This window comes from Schistocerca americana, chromosome 4, assembly GCF_021461395.2.
Source record: "Schistocerca americana isolate TAMUIC-IGC-003095 chromosome 4, iqSchAmer2.1, whole genome shotgun sequence".
NCBI lineage: Eukaryota > Metazoa > Arthropoda > Insecta > Orthoptera > Acrididae > Schistocerca > Schistocerca americana.
Genome location: NC_060122.1, coordinates 800,383,980 through 800,401,443, shown reverse-complemented (window position 1 = coordinate 800,401,443; position 17,464 = coordinate 800,383,980). Strand labels below are relative to the sequence as shown.

Below are 17,464 nucleotides of genomic sequence, written 5' to 3'. Positions count from 1 at the left end.
AGCACAATAACACTGATACTTCAGAATGGCATTAAATACCTTTACGTGTTAAATGGCAATTCGTATTTTAGAACGAACGAGATACTGTCACACACAATGCATAAGTTGTCGGGTTTACAAAGACGGCGATTACAGAGCTCTTCTTAGTGATCATCTACGTTTGTCAGTTTGAATCTTAGTTTTAGATCGCTAATCACCTCTGATCTGTGTCTGCTGGGAAATGCAACCAACCAACATATATATATATGCTTGTACCTCTGGTAGTTCAATGGCGAATTTGTGAGTACCGAATCACCCACGGACAAGAACACTGCCCTGATGTGGTGATTGATAAGTTTTATTATTTGTGGTGTTTATTATCAGTTAACATTTTCGGACTGAATAACTAATTATAACGCTTTCTTTTAAATGATATTGCATCTTTGAGGTAGCGAGAATCGTGGTATATAATTTAGCAATTGTTAAATGTTCTGCTATAATCGCACTTTTTTTATTTGGATTAAAATCCATAAAAGACGAGTTCGATAACTCTAGTTTCAGATGATGTGAGATGAAACATAAAAATAAATCTTCCAGGAACAGAGACAGAGTATATCAGGACAGTTCTTCGTTATACAATCTTAACTGCCCGATATACAGTAAGAGATCACTTTCACACTATTGCTGAGGCAAGTAGAACTAATGGCAGGAACTGGCAAATACCGGGTGGTTATAATTGAACTTTCACTGCTCGAGAGGTCCCCCACGAAAAGCGAGTGCTCATAGGACAATGAAACTTCGTGGTAATACTTGTATGGACATGCGGAAGAAAAATAACGAATGAAACACTGAAAGGCGCACATTTTAATTTGAGAAGATAACATTTGTTAATTCATTGCGTACCATCTTTACGTTGCAGGTGAAAAGCGATGCCCAATGGACCGACCATCTGCATTCGCGACGGCCTGGAACCGCACTACAATTCGCGTTTGTTGACATCACTTTTCGAAAGATGGATCATGCAATGGTCAGTTGTCGTCACACAGCTCGTACAGTGCTTGAAGGTCACACATTGCATCCAGCATTCTCAGACACGGCAACACTAACTTCCACAACAATTTGCGGCGCTTAAAATTAAAATTGTAGAGCCGCCACAAGTCGGATGTAGCTTTTTCTCTGTTTTACGTGTTTCACTCGACAAACGCGAGCATCCTCAGAAATCAGGTGGCGGACGGCCACTCGTTGCAAATATCCGGCTTTTGCGTACGGCGACGGCGCTATACACAGCCCTGGTATTTGTAACGAATGGCCCTCGGCCACGTAATTTCTGAGGATGCTCGCTTTCGTCGAGTGAAACACGTAAAATAAAGGAAAAAGTTACTTCGGACTTGTGGCAGCTTTTCAATTTTAATTTTTAACAGTCGCTGTTCCCCCTGCAGGCAAATGCCTGCGCTCGCTGAATTTGTGCGCAATTGCCCGCCGGCCTCTCCCAGGAGCTGTTCCGGAATCCCCTGTTAATTACAACTTCGGAATCGTGTTTTTTCAACCCCGGTGCGGAAAGAGGATCTCTCCGTAGTCGATTAACACGCCGATACAATGATGTTGTTTTAATAAAATGGTTTTACGAGTAAGGCCCTTCTCACCTTGTACAGAGGCATGTTGACTGTCTGCAACTGTAAATGAACACTGGCGCTTGCGTTTCAACCTTACGTCGCCGTAACAGTACCGGTTCCTAACGGCATGTAATGGACACTAACGCCACTAACAAAGCGCCCAGAACCGCTCGGCGAACACCGGCTGGCTCTAAAGTGTTCATTGTCCATGTTTCACTTCCATACTTGGCTACACGCTTTACTAATACTTTCGGAAAAGACTTCCTGACACTTAAATCTATACTCGATGTTAACCAAAAAAAAAAAAAAAAAAAAAAGAAAAAAAGGTTCAAATGGCTCTGAGCACTATGGGACTTAACATCTGAGGTCATCAGTCCCCTAGACTTAGAACTACGTAAACCTAAGTAACCTAAGAACATCACACACATCCATGCCCGAGGTAGGATTCGAACCTGCGACCGTAGCAGCAACGCGGTTCCGGACTGAAGCGCTTAGAACCACTCGGCCACAACGGTCGGCAACAATGCAAATCCTGCAGCACACAATCTGAACACGATTCCTACAAATTTGGCTACCCATACGGTAAACAGTTTTCCGTCTACAGTGCGGCTCAAGTAGCTAAAGTTGAATTATGACCACATTGTACGTGCTGTAAAACTACTTACGAATATTTTATAATCTTCTTTTAGTATTTTAGTATTTAGTATTTAAAAAGGAAATTCAAAAGAAACAATCCGAAGAATAAAAGAACCTGTGTTTGTGCCAAGAATGAATCGTCATTACTTACTTGTTGTTGTTGTGATCTTTCAGTCTGAAAACTGGTTTGATGCAGCTATCTATGCTACTCATTACTTACTTGACGTTTTGTTAATAGCCAGGGAATGGAAATGAAACAGAAACAATTAAGACGATTGCTGCACCATATACATAAGAGATTTTTAGCGTTCATCAAAGTGAATAATGATGCCATCGAAAGCTTGGGGGACGCGTAGAGGTGGTTGGTGTAGAGAGGATCGTTACTATCTCTCTTGTTCGTAGACAAACGTGTAAAATCTTTTCCATGTCATTGTTCTCGGTTTTGTTGTTTACCATCCTTTAAACCGTCAGTCCTCCTATTTTCTAACAAGTGCTGCCAACCGACCGTACATATTCTGGCTCAAAATGGTTCAAATGGCTCTGAGCACTATGGGACTTAACATCTGAGTTATCAGTCCCCTTACATATTCTGTTCTGAGAGCACGAAAGTTGAATTTTTCTGGCATGTTAATACTGTGCCCCAGACCGCCACACAAACCGAAACCTTGCCTTTTGTAAGCACTGCTCTTGCCGAAGGGGAGGGGGGGGGGGGGGGAGGGTTGGGTTGTTTGGGGGAAGAGACCAAACAGCGAGGTCATCGGTCCCATTAGGGAAGGATGGGGAAGGAAGTCAGCCGTGCCCTTTCAAAGGAACCATCCCAGCATTAGCCTGGAGAGATTTAGGGAAATCAAGGAAAACCTAAATCAGGATGGCCGGACACGGGATTGAACCGTCGTCTTTCCGAATGCGAGTCCAGTGTGCTAACCACTGCGCCACCTCGCTCGGACTTGCCGACGGGTATGCGAGAATTACTGCCCGGAAGTAATGTTGTGAGGAAGAGTAGTGACTCATGCTTGGATGATGATGATGATGATGGTGATGATGATGAGAATGTTTGGTTTGTGGAACGCTCAACTGCGCAGTTATCAGCGCCCGTACAAATTCCCAACCTTTGCTCAGTCCAATCTCGCCACGTCCATGAATGATGTTGAAATGATGAGGACAGCACAAACACCCAGTCTTCTCGATCATGCTTGGATAGCTCAGCAGTCGGTAAGAGCATTTTCCGCTCAAGGCAAGGTTTTGGTTGGTTCAAATGGCTCTGAGCACTGTGGGACTCAACTTCTGAGGTCATCAGTCCCCTAGAACTTAGAACTACTTAAACCTAACTAACCTGAGGACATCACACACATCCATGCCCGAGGCAGGATTCGAACCTGCGACCGTAGCGGTCTCGCGGTTCCAGATTGTAGCGCCTAGAACCGCGCGGCCACTCCGGCCGGCAAACTGTGTGCCGGACCGAGAATCGAACTTGGGACCTTGGCCTTTCGCGGACAAGTGCTCTATCAACTGAGCTACCCAAGTACGACTCACGCCGCAAGGTTTTGGGTTCGAGTCTCGGTGTGGTACGCGGTTTTAATCTGAAAGGGACTTTCGAAATGGAACACACTCTGCTTTCAGGAATGTTATTTGTGACCCAGTGATATAAGTTAAGATAACTGTTATATTGGTCTTATTCTGCTTCTATACTATACGGGATAAGAAGGGGAAAAAAGGAATAATGGTGTCAACGCAGTGACAAACGCGGCGACAAGAGATGATGACGCATTTGCATTACGGACTGAAAGAAGGAAGGAACTCTGTACAGAAGTGAGGAGCCGGTGAGAGCCGGGGTTCCAGGCTTTCGCTGACAGCCCCGGATGAATCGCGTTAACGCCGCACAGTCGCCCCGGAACGACAATCACTCACCGGCGATGACAGTAATACCAGTTCGTCCAGCGACCGCTATGCGGCGAATTACAAGTCTGAATGGGTTTAACGGGAGCGTAAGTGGTGTGTAAAAGAGCCGAATGCGCTCGGTGTCCCCATTTGAGGCCGCCACCTCGCAGGAGTGACGAGAAAGGCCGTGACGCGACAAGGTGTGCACAAAGGGCGCTGTCGGGAGCCGTAAGAGGCTGGCCGGGCAGCGGAGGCTGGCGCCGTGGGGCGCCAAGGCCCATCCCATCCCGACCCATTCCATCCCATGCCATCCCATCCCAGCACAACAGGCTCACTCATCCCTCCCCGGGCGGTCGCCGGCACCGAGGCTTATACGTTAGTAAACCGGGACGCGCACGCGACCGCCAGCCGCTGGCGGCTGTACAGCTCCCAGCTAATTAGCAGCAGCAGTGCGGCGAGGTGCGGTGCGGCCACCGGCTGGTCGAGCGAGTGCTACAAACTCTTCTGCAAGGGCTGCTGCCCACTCTGTAAGCAGACACCCGAGGCAGAGGTAACTGAAGCATCTAGTAGGGCAGAGGCGACTTCCTTCTCCTGGTGATCACCGTGTTGAGCCAACACCGACTCAAAGGAAGGCCTCGACGCTTGTTGGTGACGTCACGTCAGCTAGGCACGGCGAACGCCAGGTCTGTTGCAGGCAGAAACGCCTGGGCGTGCTTATCACTATAAATCTATTATTTTTGGACAAAATGCTTGGTATTGTTTTGGATTCTGCAATTTTATTCAGATGAAATATTTTCTTACTATCGTAAAGCTACAAATGAAGATCATAGTTCTGTATTACTGAACCCTGTCGAAAGAAACGTAGATCAATAAGAGAAGATGCTTTGCCCCATTGCAAGCTTCCCAAATTTTACATTCAAGTAACTATATTTACTTGATCCATTTTGCTATCGAAAATTACCCCAACCCCCTTACAATTAACTCGTTTCTTTTATTTATTTATTTATTTTCGTTTGACGTCGTCGCTGGAAATGTCAACTAATTTACATGTGTAAATGTCCAACTGTTGGCACCGAGCGAGGTGGCGAAGTGGTAGGACACTGGACTCGCATTCGGGAGGACGACGGTTCAATCCCGCGTCCTGTCATCCTGATTTAGGTTTTCCGTGATATCCCTAGATAACTCCAGGCAAATGCCGGTATGGTTCCTTTGAAAGGGCACGGCCGACTTCCTTCCGCATCCTTCCCTAATCCGAGCTTGTGATCCGTCTCTAATGACCTCGTTGTCGACGGGACGTTAAACACCAATATCCTCCTCCTCCTGTCCAACTGTTGCCAGTCATTAGATTGCAGTCGTTTTCAACGAAAGGAATTCTAAACAGGAAACAAAATAGCTTCATACATCGAAAATCCTGCTGAGCTTAAACTTTTTTAAACATGCGCATTGGAAAAGATAAATGTTCCCCTCTTGGAACTGAAAGGAGAAACTTTATAAGATAAAAAAATTTTATTTGATAAAACAAGTATCTCTCTTTTGCCTCTTCTTCTGTCGCCCACCCCCTCCCCCAACGTGTAAAATCGCAAGATATTTCATTAACATTCAGTGCTCCTCACCCCATAGTCAACCAAGATACCTAAAGAAGAGCACCAATATGTTCACAGTTTCTTGCATAAGCAACCTAGTACAAACGTAACTTCCTCAGATTTACAAATAAGGTAAAGAAGCACGAATTCTGTTGCTGCTGGACCACGAAGTTGTTTTTGTATGTCAATCCTTAAAACAGGTGGAAATTTAAGTTCAAGAGTACACTATTTGTTAAGAAGTGTAATGAATTGCACAATTAATTGATTGCAGAAATCTCTCAGAACAATGTGTGTTGGCCAACTACCGCCAATAGTTTCACATTTTCCTGTGTCAGGGAGGGAGACACCACCATTATTGGTATGCCTGCAACAGACCTGGCGTTCGCCGTGCCTAGATGACGTGACGTCACGAACAAGCGCCGAGGTCTTCCTTTGAGTCGGTGTTGGTTGAGCTCGTAGAGCACCACAGTACTTCGCTTGGTAAAGTCTGCAAACGGTGAAATACGGCACACGTTGGCCTCAAATTTACAGTCATCAGCATTTCAATTAGAGCCAGCAGCTCTGCTCAAAATTCTCCCCTACATTTACACTTTCTCACCAAAAGTATCCGGACAGCCACAAGTAATGCTTAAATGGCCACTAGATGTCGCGGGAGGCAATGTAAAAGGAGGGTGGGAGTACTGTGTTGCAGGCAGAGAAGCAGCGACAGAAGGATCGGCGTGAATTAAGAGACTGGATGTCGCCTGGGTTACAAATCCACCAGGGACACTTAAAGCGTTCTAAAGCTGTCCATCTCGACTGTTGGTCATGTGATTGTGAAGCGAAAACGCGAAGGACCAACGACAGCTAAACCAAGAGCAGGCAGGCCTCAAGTTCTGACGTACATGGTCAGTAGAACATTGTGGAGGACGCTCGTACGCTCGTAAAAAGTCCTATGAAATCTGCAGAATAAATCACTCGGGAGTATCAAATTGTTAAAAAGAATTGGGGGGGGGGGGGGGGGGGGGTACAGTGGTCGAGAAGCGCCTCATAAGCTAAACATTCCTCTAAAACTAAAACTAAACTCCTTCCGAATAGGCCGTGAAGGCCCAACGAGTACCGACCGGCCGCCGTGTCATCTTCAGCCCACAGGTGTCACTGGAAGTTGATGGGAACCGGTGTTGCCACTGCGGCAAGGCCGTTGGCAAACATTTCTATAGTCACTGCTACGAGGGTGAATCTAGTGAAAAAAATGGTTCAAATGGTTCTGAGCACTATGGGACTTAACTGCTGGGGTCATCAGTCCCCTAGAACTTAGAACTACTTAAACCTAACTAACCTAAGGACAGCACACACATCCATGCCAGAGGCAGGATTCGAACCTGCGACCGTAGCGGTCGCGCGGTTCCAGACTGTTGCGCCTAGAGCCGCTCGGCCACCTCGGCCGGCTCAAATGAAAACCTTAAATTTGTAATAACAAATCGAAATTTCGCGCCGTTATCCTGAAAGTTGGCAAGCGTGCTACAAACAGCATTCAGAATTGCCTGTAGGTGCCAGCATAGTGCAGATGCACACACACCGTCACAGTATCAGTATAAAGATGGCCGCCCCACTTGCGCCAGGGAAGAACAACATTCTGTTATTCGGTTTTTGCGTAGTGAAGGTGTGAAACCTATTGAAATTCATCGACGAATGAAGGTTCAGTACGGTGATGCATGTTTGTCACAGCAGCAAGTCTACGAATGGAGTAGGAAGTTCGCAAATGGTGTGACTTCAGCGGAAGATGCTCCTTGTCCAAGTCAGGCCAACGAGTTGTGACTCCTCAGAACAATGGAACAGTTGAAGCCATAGTGAAGGAAAACCGCTGAGTGACACTGAATGACATTGCAGCATGTTTACAGATTAGTTATGGGTCAGCACACCACATTGTGCATGATGTGCTCCAGTTTCACAAAGTGTCTGTAAGATGGGTGCCACGGCAGCTGACTCCTGAAATGAGAGAACAACGTTTTGATGCTTGTGAAGAACTTCTTCGGCGATTTGAACGAGAAGGTGATGGCTTCCTTGCAAGAATCGTTACTGGGGACGAAACCTGGGTTCACTTCCACCAACCGGAAACGAAGAGAGCGAGCAAGGAATGGCGCCATTCCTTATCACCAAGTGATTTCCATATGTCTGGACCACTCAAAGACGCAGTGGGAGGAAAGAAGTTCCGTTCTGATGTAGAGGTGCGCCACGCGGTGTATGAGTGGTTGCGCGGACTACGAAAGGAATTCTTTTCTAACGGCACTTTGTAAGCGCTGGAGGACTTGTATTGAGCGTGAGGGAGACTAGGTTGAAAAGTGATAGAGCTTTGTACCACTTCTGCACAATAAATAATATTTAAGAAATATTTAAGGTTTTCATTTCACTCACCCTCGTATGTGGCGCTTGAGTTGGTGTAAAAAGTGACGCCGCTGTTGAGGCGATGACTGGAAACTAGTGATTTGGAGCGATGAATCACGCTTTACCCTGTGGCAATCCAGTGGGAGGATTTGTGTTTCGCTGATGTCTGGAGAATGTAACCTGCTACCACATGTAGTGGCAACAGCGAAGTACAGAGGAGATGGTGTTACGGTATGGTGGTGTTTTTCATGGTTAGGGTGTAGTCACGTCATTGCGCTTAAGAAAACGCTGAATGCGGAAGGATAAGAACATATTTTACAGCACTGTGTGCTGCATACAGTAGAGGAACAATTCACAGACGATGGCTGTTTGTATCAGTACGATAATGCACCCTCTCGTACGACAGCATCTGCGAGGCAAAGGTTGTGGACAATGAAGTACCTGAAATGGACTGACCAGCCCAGAGTCCCAACACGAACCGAAGTGGAACACCTGTGGGATGAGTTAGAACGTCGGCTTCGCTCCAGACCTCAGCGTCCAACACGATTACCTTCTCTGGTTTCGGTTCTTGAGGGAGAATGGGCTACCATTCCTCCACAGACATCCGCACACTTTACAGGAAGTGTCCCCAACAAAGTTCAAGATTAACGGTGCAACAAGTATCTTTCGCCACTCACCGTAAGTTGGCTTGCAGAGTACAGATGTAGATGTAGATATGAGTTGGAAGAGAAAGGCTGACAGAGATGTTGATATAGACTGTGAGACACGTCGGCAACGTCTGAGGTTACGGAAGTCAGTGAGATGCGGCAAAGCCACCATGAAACTAATGGATGCTGAGAGGCTGACATAAAACTAATGGATGCTGAGAGGCTGATCATACGCTGGCTGGGATCCTGACTGGAGCCAGGGCCTCTGAACGGGCACGGCAAGGCAATGCCAGGCTCGCTGCCTCGCATCATACGGGCGCCGGTAATTCCTCGTTACGGTAATGCCCGCCGCTGGCGGGAAGCAGGTTTCACGTTGCGGCATGTAGCGGAGGCGTGGCGCTGCAAGCACGCTGACAATGGCTCGTACGTCACGAGGCCACTCGGCGAATTATTTTAGATTACGCCGCTTAAGAGAACATTATTTTGTGACTCACTTCCAACACGGCAGCTTCCTTCTTCTTGTTTTACTTACGTAACATGACAGCAAACTTCGTCTATGTAATATCCAGATCAAGAAAGTTTTCATTTCTTTGCGTGTAACATCATCGTTTGTGAAATGTAGTTGTTTGTTGTTGTGGTCTTCAGTCCTGAGACTGGTTTGATGCAGCTCTCCATGCTACTTTATCCTGTGCAAGCTTCTTCATCTCCCAGTACCTACTGCAACCTACATCCTTCTGAATCTGCTTAGTGTATTCATCTCTTGGTCTCCCTCTACGATTTTTACCCTCCACGCTTCCCTCCAATACTAAATTGGTGATCCCTTGATGCCTCAGAACATGTCGCACCAACCGATCCCTTCTTCTAGTCAAGTTGTGCCACAAACTTCACTTCTCCCCAATCCTATTCAATACCTCCTCATTAGTTATGTGATCTACCCATCTAATCTTTAGCATTCTTCTGTAACACCACATTTCGAAAGCTTCTATTCTCTTCTTGTCCAAACTATTTATCGTAAATGTTTCACTTCCATACATGGCTACACTCCATACGAATACTTTCAGAAATGACTTCCTGACACTTAAATCAATACTGGATGTTAACAAATTTCTCTTCTTCAGAAACGCTTTCCTTGCCATTGTCAGCCTACATTTTATATCCTCTCTACTTCGACCATCATCAGTTATTTTGCTCCCCAAATAACAAAACTCCTTTACTACTTTAAGTGCCTCATTTCCTAATCTAATTCCCTCAGCATCACCCGACTTAATTAGACTACATTCCATTATCCTTGTTTTGCTTTTGTTGATGTTCATCTTATATCCTCCTTTCAAGACACTGTCCATTCCGTTCAACTGCTCTTCCAAGTCCTTTGCTGTCTCTGACAGAATTACAATGTCATCGGCGAACCTCAAAGTTTTTATTTCTTCTCCATGAATTTTAATACCTACTCCGAATTTTTCTTTTGTTTCCTTTACTTCTTGCTCAATGTAAGATTAAACAACATCGGGGAGAGGCTACAACCCTGTCTCACTCCCTTCCCAACCACTGCTTCCCTTTCATGTCCCTCGACTCTTATAACTGCCATCTGGTCTCTGTACAATTTGTAAATAGCCTTTCGCTCCCTATATTTTACCCCTGCCACCTTTAGAATTTGAAAGAGAGTATTCCAGTCAACATTGTCAAAAGCTTTCTCTAAGTCTACAAATGCTAGAAACGTAGGTTTGCCTTTCCTTAATCTTTCTTCTAAGATAAGTCGTAAGGTCAGTATTGCCTCACGTGTTCCAGTGTTTCTACGGAATCCAAACTGATCTTCCCCAAGGTTGGCTTCTACTAGTTTTTCCATTCGTCTGTGTTAGTATTCGTCGTGTTAGTATTTTGCTGCTGTGACTTATTAAACTGATAGTTTAATGTGAAATGTAGTAGAGCTGATAAAAGTACGTACGACAGTAGTAAGCAACGGAGAACAAAATGGTGTCACTGCTTTGTAGTAATACAGATTCCGGTAGTGATCAGTAGAAAGCGACTTGTGAAATGCTCAATAACGCAATTATTTAGGGATCCTTCCTTATCGGAAGTCAATTGAGAGTGATGGCTGAAACTCCATAGGAAACCTTCTGGACAACAAATACGCTTTTATCTAAAATATCTTTGCAGCTGCCCGTGTATATTATGTTTCTCATGAAGTTCATATCGATAACTATATTCTTCAAAAAAATGTTCAAATGTGTGTGAAATCTTATGGGACTTAACTGCCAAGGTCATCAGTCGCTAACCTTACACACTACTTAACCTAAATTATCATAAGGACAAACACACACACCGATGCCCGAGGGAGGACTCGAACCTCCGCCGGGACCAACCGCACAGTCCATGACCGCAGCGCCTGAGACCGCTCGGCTAATCGCGCGCGGCTTCTAGTTAACACTGGGGTGACAGATGTCACGGAGTACGTCGTAATATCGTCTCCGATTTTGCCCAGAGTAGTGCAGCAACTCGACGTGAGATGCACTCAACAAATTGTTTGGAAGTCCGCTGCTAAAAATTTTGAGCCATGCTGCCTCTACAGCCGTCCACAATTGCGAAAATGTTGCCAGTGTAGGATTTTGTGCACTAACCGGCGTCTCGATTGCGTCCCATCAATGTTCGATGAGATTCACGTCGGGAGAACTGCGAGGCCAAATTATTCGCTCGAACTGTCCAATACGTACATCAAACCAAACGCGAGATGGGGCACTGTCATTCATAAAAATTCTTTTTGGGAACATGAAGTCCATGAATGTCTGTAAATGGTCTCCAAGTAACCGAACATAACCATTCTCAATCAATGATAGGTTCGCTTGGACCAGAGGACTCGGTCCATTCCATGTAAACACAGCCTACGCAATTATAGAGCCACCATCAGCTTGCACAGTGCCTTGTTGACAACTTGGCTGCACGGCTTCGTAGGATCTGCGGCACACTTGAACCTTACCATCAGCTCTTACCAACTGAAATCGGGACTAATCTGACCAGGCTACAGTTTTCCAGTCGTCTGGGGTGCAACCGATATGGTCACTAGACCAGGTCAGGCGCTGTTGTGCTGTTAGCAAAAGCAGCTGCGGCAGTCGTGTGCTGTTGTAGCCCATTAACGCCAGACTTCGCCACGTTGCCCTAATGGATACGTTCGCCGTACGCCCCAGATTGATTTCCGTTGTTATTTCACACAGTGTAGGTTGTTTGTCAGCACTGACAACTATATGCAAACGCCGCTGCTCTCAGTCGTTAAGTGAAGGCCGTCGACCACTGTGTTGTCCGCGGTGAGAGGTTCAAAAATGGCTCTGAGCACTATGGGACTTAGCTTCTGAGGCCATCAGTCACCTAGAACTTAGAACTACTTAAACCTAACTAACCTAAGGACATCACACACATCCATGCCCGAGGCAGGATTCGAACCTGCGACCATAGCGTCGCGCGGTTCCAGACTGTAGCGCCTAGAACCGCTCGGCCACCCGGGCCGGCGCGGTGAGAGGTAATACCTGAAATTTCGTATTCTCGGCACACTCTTGACACTGTGGACATCGGAATACTGAATTCCCTAACGATTTCCAAAATGGAATGTCCCTTGCGTCTGGCTCCAACTACCATTCCGCATTCAGAGTCTGTTAATTTCCGCCATGCGTTGAAAACCCTTTCACAAGAATTACCTGGGTACAAATGACATCTCCGGCAGTGCGCTGCCGTTTTACACCTTGTGCACGCGATACCACCGACATCGGTATGTGTGGATATCGCCATCCCACGGCTTTTGTCACCTCTGTATATATGCCCCCAGCTTATCCACCGGTGTCGCGCATTCTATCACTGCAGTCTGCTCGCCAGTCATTGGTCGAAACTGCAGCTAAGTTCTACCACCTCAATGAGCAGCATCATCAACTAGGCGGAGACAGTGGTCCTCAAGCCATCAGCTAGCGCTCATGGTTCTGGGCCTCGAACTGGAACTGCTGAAAATGACGCATCCCAGCCGGTCTCTGAGGGTCCTGGGTCGTCTACACTTACCTCCATTGGACCCTGGGCTGTGTGCACTGTACACTAGCCAAGACAAAAAGCTCGCTGTGCTGCGGAGCTGAAACTAGACTTGAGTCAGTGAAGGTACCGTCACTGCCAGCCACTATTTTGGCGCCAGAGCACTTCGCTGCGTCAGTAGACGTCACCTGCCGCTACCAGTCACTACAGTCGCCACCAGTCCGCCTCCTTAGCTGAGCGGTCAGCGCTTGTGATTGCCGTGCAGTGGGGCCGGGTTCGATTCCCGCCGGGTCGGAGATTGTCTCCACTCGGGGACTGGGTGCTGTGCTGTCCTCATCGTCAACCACACGCAAATCACCCAGTGTGGCGTCACTGCAACGACTTACAAATCGGCCGCCGAACTTCCCCAGGTGGGGATATCCGCCCATGAACACCATATGACCAGAAACATCCCCCAGGCTGTGGCTAAGCCATGTCTCGTCAATATCCTTTCTTCCAGGAGTGCTAGTTCTGCAAGGTTCATAGGAGAGCTTCTGTGAAGTTTGGAAGGTAGGAGACGAGGTACTGGCGGAATTAAAGCTGTGAGGACGGGGCGCGAGTCGTTCTTGGGTAGCTCAGTTGGTGGAGCACTTGCCCGCGAAAGGCAAAGGTCCCGAGTTCGCGTCGCGCTCCGGCACACCGTTTTAATCTCCCAGGAGGAAGTTTCTTACCATATGACCATTTCATTTCATTTCAGTCGGCACCAGGGGCGCAGCTGTAACAACAAGCAGAGGAGGACTAACAGCGTCACCAAAGTGCATGCTCCGAACAGGCTTATTTTTTCATGAAAATAATTCAGACATTAAGACTAACCCCAGTAGGTCCATGCTTTGCCAGAACTGTATCGAAACACCTTTTGGAAATCACAGAACGCGACATCATTAATTGCTGCCTTCTGTATCTAGTGTACCAGTAGCGTGCAGTGAATTTCACAACACTGTTCCTTGTCCAGTACACGATCGTAGTCTTGTAGTATAAGATACCAGTGTAGAGTACTGACCGGACGTCCTGGGAGGCGGGCAGCCACTGCGCGCGCTGCTGGAGGCGGGCGAGCGCGGCGGCGCCGTCGGCGCGGAGCCGCGCCAGCTCGGGGTCGGCGAGCGCCTTGGCCAGCAGGCGCTGCTGCGCGTGCAGCTGGCGCCGCGACGCCAGCGCCGGGTCGCCCGCGCGCAGCTCCTGCAGCGCCGCCACCAGCCGCCGGCCGCAGGCGTGCGCGTGCGCCGTCAGCGGCTCCAGCTCCTGCAACAGCGACAGCACCGTGTCCGAGAGCTGCCCAGCACAGACTAATTCCCACCTAACACAATCGAGTGGCGGATTTCTCCTAAATTCTCAAATTATGTTATGCTGAAATTAATTACTCCTCACACTGTAAACCTAATTAATGTTTACTATTAAAAACAGTCTTGATCACGATTTATTTAACAAGGTGACCGGTTTCGACCACTACTGTGGTCATCTTCAGACCTATAAGTTGTATACAAAGCTCTAATTAGAGGGCTACATACATTAAACAGAATACATAAAGTTATAAAGCTATAAAACGTTGAATTACCATTGAGTAGGAACCTCTTTCTGTTGGAGAATCACTACTGGAGAAACCAGTGCACGTCTTACTATATATAATGGAGGCTCCACCCACTTCTGACTGCATGATGTCATTATTAACCAATGAGTTATAAGTCGAATTACAATTTAAAATTTCTTAGTTAAAAGAACATTGTCAAGAATTAGAAATAAATACACACTAAACTTAGCTTATTAAACAGCTATTGTCAATTAAGAAGCGCTAAAAATATTTAAATATGTAGGAAAATGAACTTCGGTTTGGCAGTACATGGGTTGCCCTCTCCAGGCCTGTCAGTGAACCATTTGGAACCACTGATTGCTATGGTGAAGTTAGACGCCGTTGCAAACATGAAGCAGCAGGCTTTTTTCACTGAAGTTGTTGTAAAGTCGATAGTCGAACTGGTGGTTGCCATGGTGAGGACAAACGCCAGTGCAAAGATGTGGCAGCAGGCTTCTTTCCAACGAAGTTGTTGCGAAGTAGAATGGCAAAGACTGTGGCGTCAGACGATGTATTATTGAGCAGCAACTTGTCTTTATTGAAACGAAAAGAGTAAGCTGCAATAATCTGTAGCTAACATGTATACTACATGCTGCCCAAATATGATACGAAGTAGTTGTCCGTATATATGAAATATTATCTATGAAGTTGATATGTAGATTACATGAGCCTTTTTTTCATTTAATGCATTGCTATTCCTCTGTTTATATGCCAGTCATATAAGCAAATAAAAATGAAAGAATTTAAAAAATTATAAAATTATGAGCCAGTGTCAAAAATAAAACGATACGAATTAGCAATATGCAGTCTAAAAGCATAAAAGCAAAAATTCTAAAACATATAGCCTGCTGCTTCATCTTTGCAACGGCGTCTAACTTCACCATAGCAACCAGTGGTTCCAAATGGTTCACTGACAGGCCTTGAGAGGGCAACCCATGTACTGCCAAACCGAAGTTCATTTTCCTACATATTTAAATATTTTTAGTGCTTCTTAATTGACAATAGCTGTTTAATAAGCTAAGTTTAGTGTGTATTTATTTCTAATTCTTGACAATGTTCTTTTAACTAAGAAATTTTAAATTGTAATTCAACTTATTACTCATTGGTTAATAATGACATCATGCAGTCAGAAGTGGGTGGAGCCTCCATTATACATAGTAAGACGTGCACTGGTTTCTCCAGTAGTGATTCTCCAACAGAAAGAGGTTCCTACTCAATGGTAATTCAACGTTTTATAGCTTTATAACTTTATGTATTCTGTTTAATGTATGTAGCCCTGTAATTAGAGCTTTGTATACAACCTATAGGTCTGAAGATGACCACAGTAATGGTCGAAACTGGTCACCTTGTTAAATAAATCGTGATCAAGACTGTTTTTAATAATAATTATTTATAAGACATTGATCACTGCTGTTCCCATAATGCATTCAAAAGTAATTCTAATTAATGTTGATTCCATTTAATAACTATAAAATACCTGCACTGGAGTGTGGAATTTCTAATTATCATATACATACACAAAAACACGTGTGTGTCTGTGTGTGTGTGTTTTCCACATATCCTCCTACACCACTGGATCGTTTTCAACCAACTTAGTACTCATCCAACTTATAATATGGAAAAGAAGTACTGCAGGTGTAACAACCACCTAGCTCCTATACCGCTGTCGGGACATGGCGAAAAGGATTGGTGACCCCTGACATCTAGGCTGTCCTGCAAGACAGACGTTTCATGTGGGTAAAGTGCGCGTCATTTACGACGGCGGCCGAATTTAGGTTCGTTCTGCGCATCTGACATCACAAAACACAGTCAGCCAATGAACAGAGAACGACAGCTCGACTGCAGTGCAGAGCACGGAGAAGTGTCTTCAGTTTTAGAAACGTTCAGTCACAAATAAAGTAATTGAACAAAAGCAATGTCTTGATAGCAGACTTCCTATAAAAGAAAGTTTGGAAAAAGCATTCTTTATACCAATTACTTCATATTCTATTAATTAATTAAACCAAACAAGCAATAAGTCTCCTAATTCAGGCGATAGCAAGGAAATTCATTCTCACTAACCGCTTTTTCACAATAAAGAACAGTGGTAATTGTTTATTTCCTATTGCACTGCGCCGAAACGTGAGTAATTCATAGTCATACCAACAGTGTTTATCGGTGTTTTGCGTGCTTCTTTAAACTCCTCCAGGAATTCAATTGAATGACGAGTTGCGGTAGCGTAATGGTTAAGGTGCTGCAGGCACAGTAGCTCAGCGTGTTCGGTCAGAGGGTTTAGCTACCCTCTGTAATAAAAAAACTGAGTAAGCGGATCAACGAACAACCTGAACGAGTGTCATCGGACGTCCGCCACGAACAAATTCAACGAACAATATAGAACAAAATGAGATTTAAAAAAATAAAAAAAAAAAGGTGTTGGGATTCAAAGCAAACGGTTCTGAGTTCAAACCATATTAGATGCTTAATATTTTCTTTATTTAAAAACAATATCGAAGTGTCTTACTTCATGAATTTCATTCGTTTGAATGTAATTTTTTGAAATATCTAGTGGCAACTAAAATCGACCATACGGAAAGTACACGATGTGGACTTTTACCTCTGCAAACTCTTCAAAATTTCGTGCAATGGCTTACCACATTTAATGCTGCACAATAACTGCGTTGAACATCGAAACAAAATTAAGTCATTTATGGGGGGGAAAGTATCAGTCAAGAAGATGTGTAAAAATCAAATTTTTGGGCCAAATAGTTTTTGTGAAATCGAATGATAAGTGTGTCAAAGCAGTTGGAACACCATGTGTCTGCATAGACGAGCAGTGCAGTGACAAAACCGCGCACAGCGCGAAATGCGGGGAGCACGTCTCTGTAGCAGCGAAAGGGTTAACGCGGCCGTGGTGGCTTTACTTCATATACTGCGTCCTCTCCCCTAAACGTAAGTTCGCGAACTATTTTATACTACGACGCTGCTTCTCTTGGCGCGTGCAACTGGCAACGCCGCAATATCTCGCGTCTGAGCGGGCATGCGCGAGCCGCCAAGATAAAAGAATTGAACAATAGTATTGGCATATGTTCCAGAGATATATGGGCAAATGGGCACAGCTGAGAAGAGAGAGAGACGACAGAGAGAGGGGGGGGGGGGAGGAGGGGACGAGTACTGAGCGAT

General features: G+C 45.6%; 1 protein-coding gene across 1 annotated transcript in view; it reads right to left on the bottom strand.

Moving 5' to 3' along the window:
• Window positions 1-13,800, bottom strand: part of LOC124612425 — a 570,719-nt gene extending 556,919 nt beyond the window's left edge. Inside the window, exon 1 of the mRNA XM_047140631.1 lies at window positions 13,742-13,800. The gene's annotated coding sequence lies outside the window, so the exon portion shown is untranslated. The remainder of the gene's footprint in view (window positions 1-13,741) is intronic.
• Between the last annotated feature and the right edge of the window lie 3,664 nt (window positions 13,801-17,464).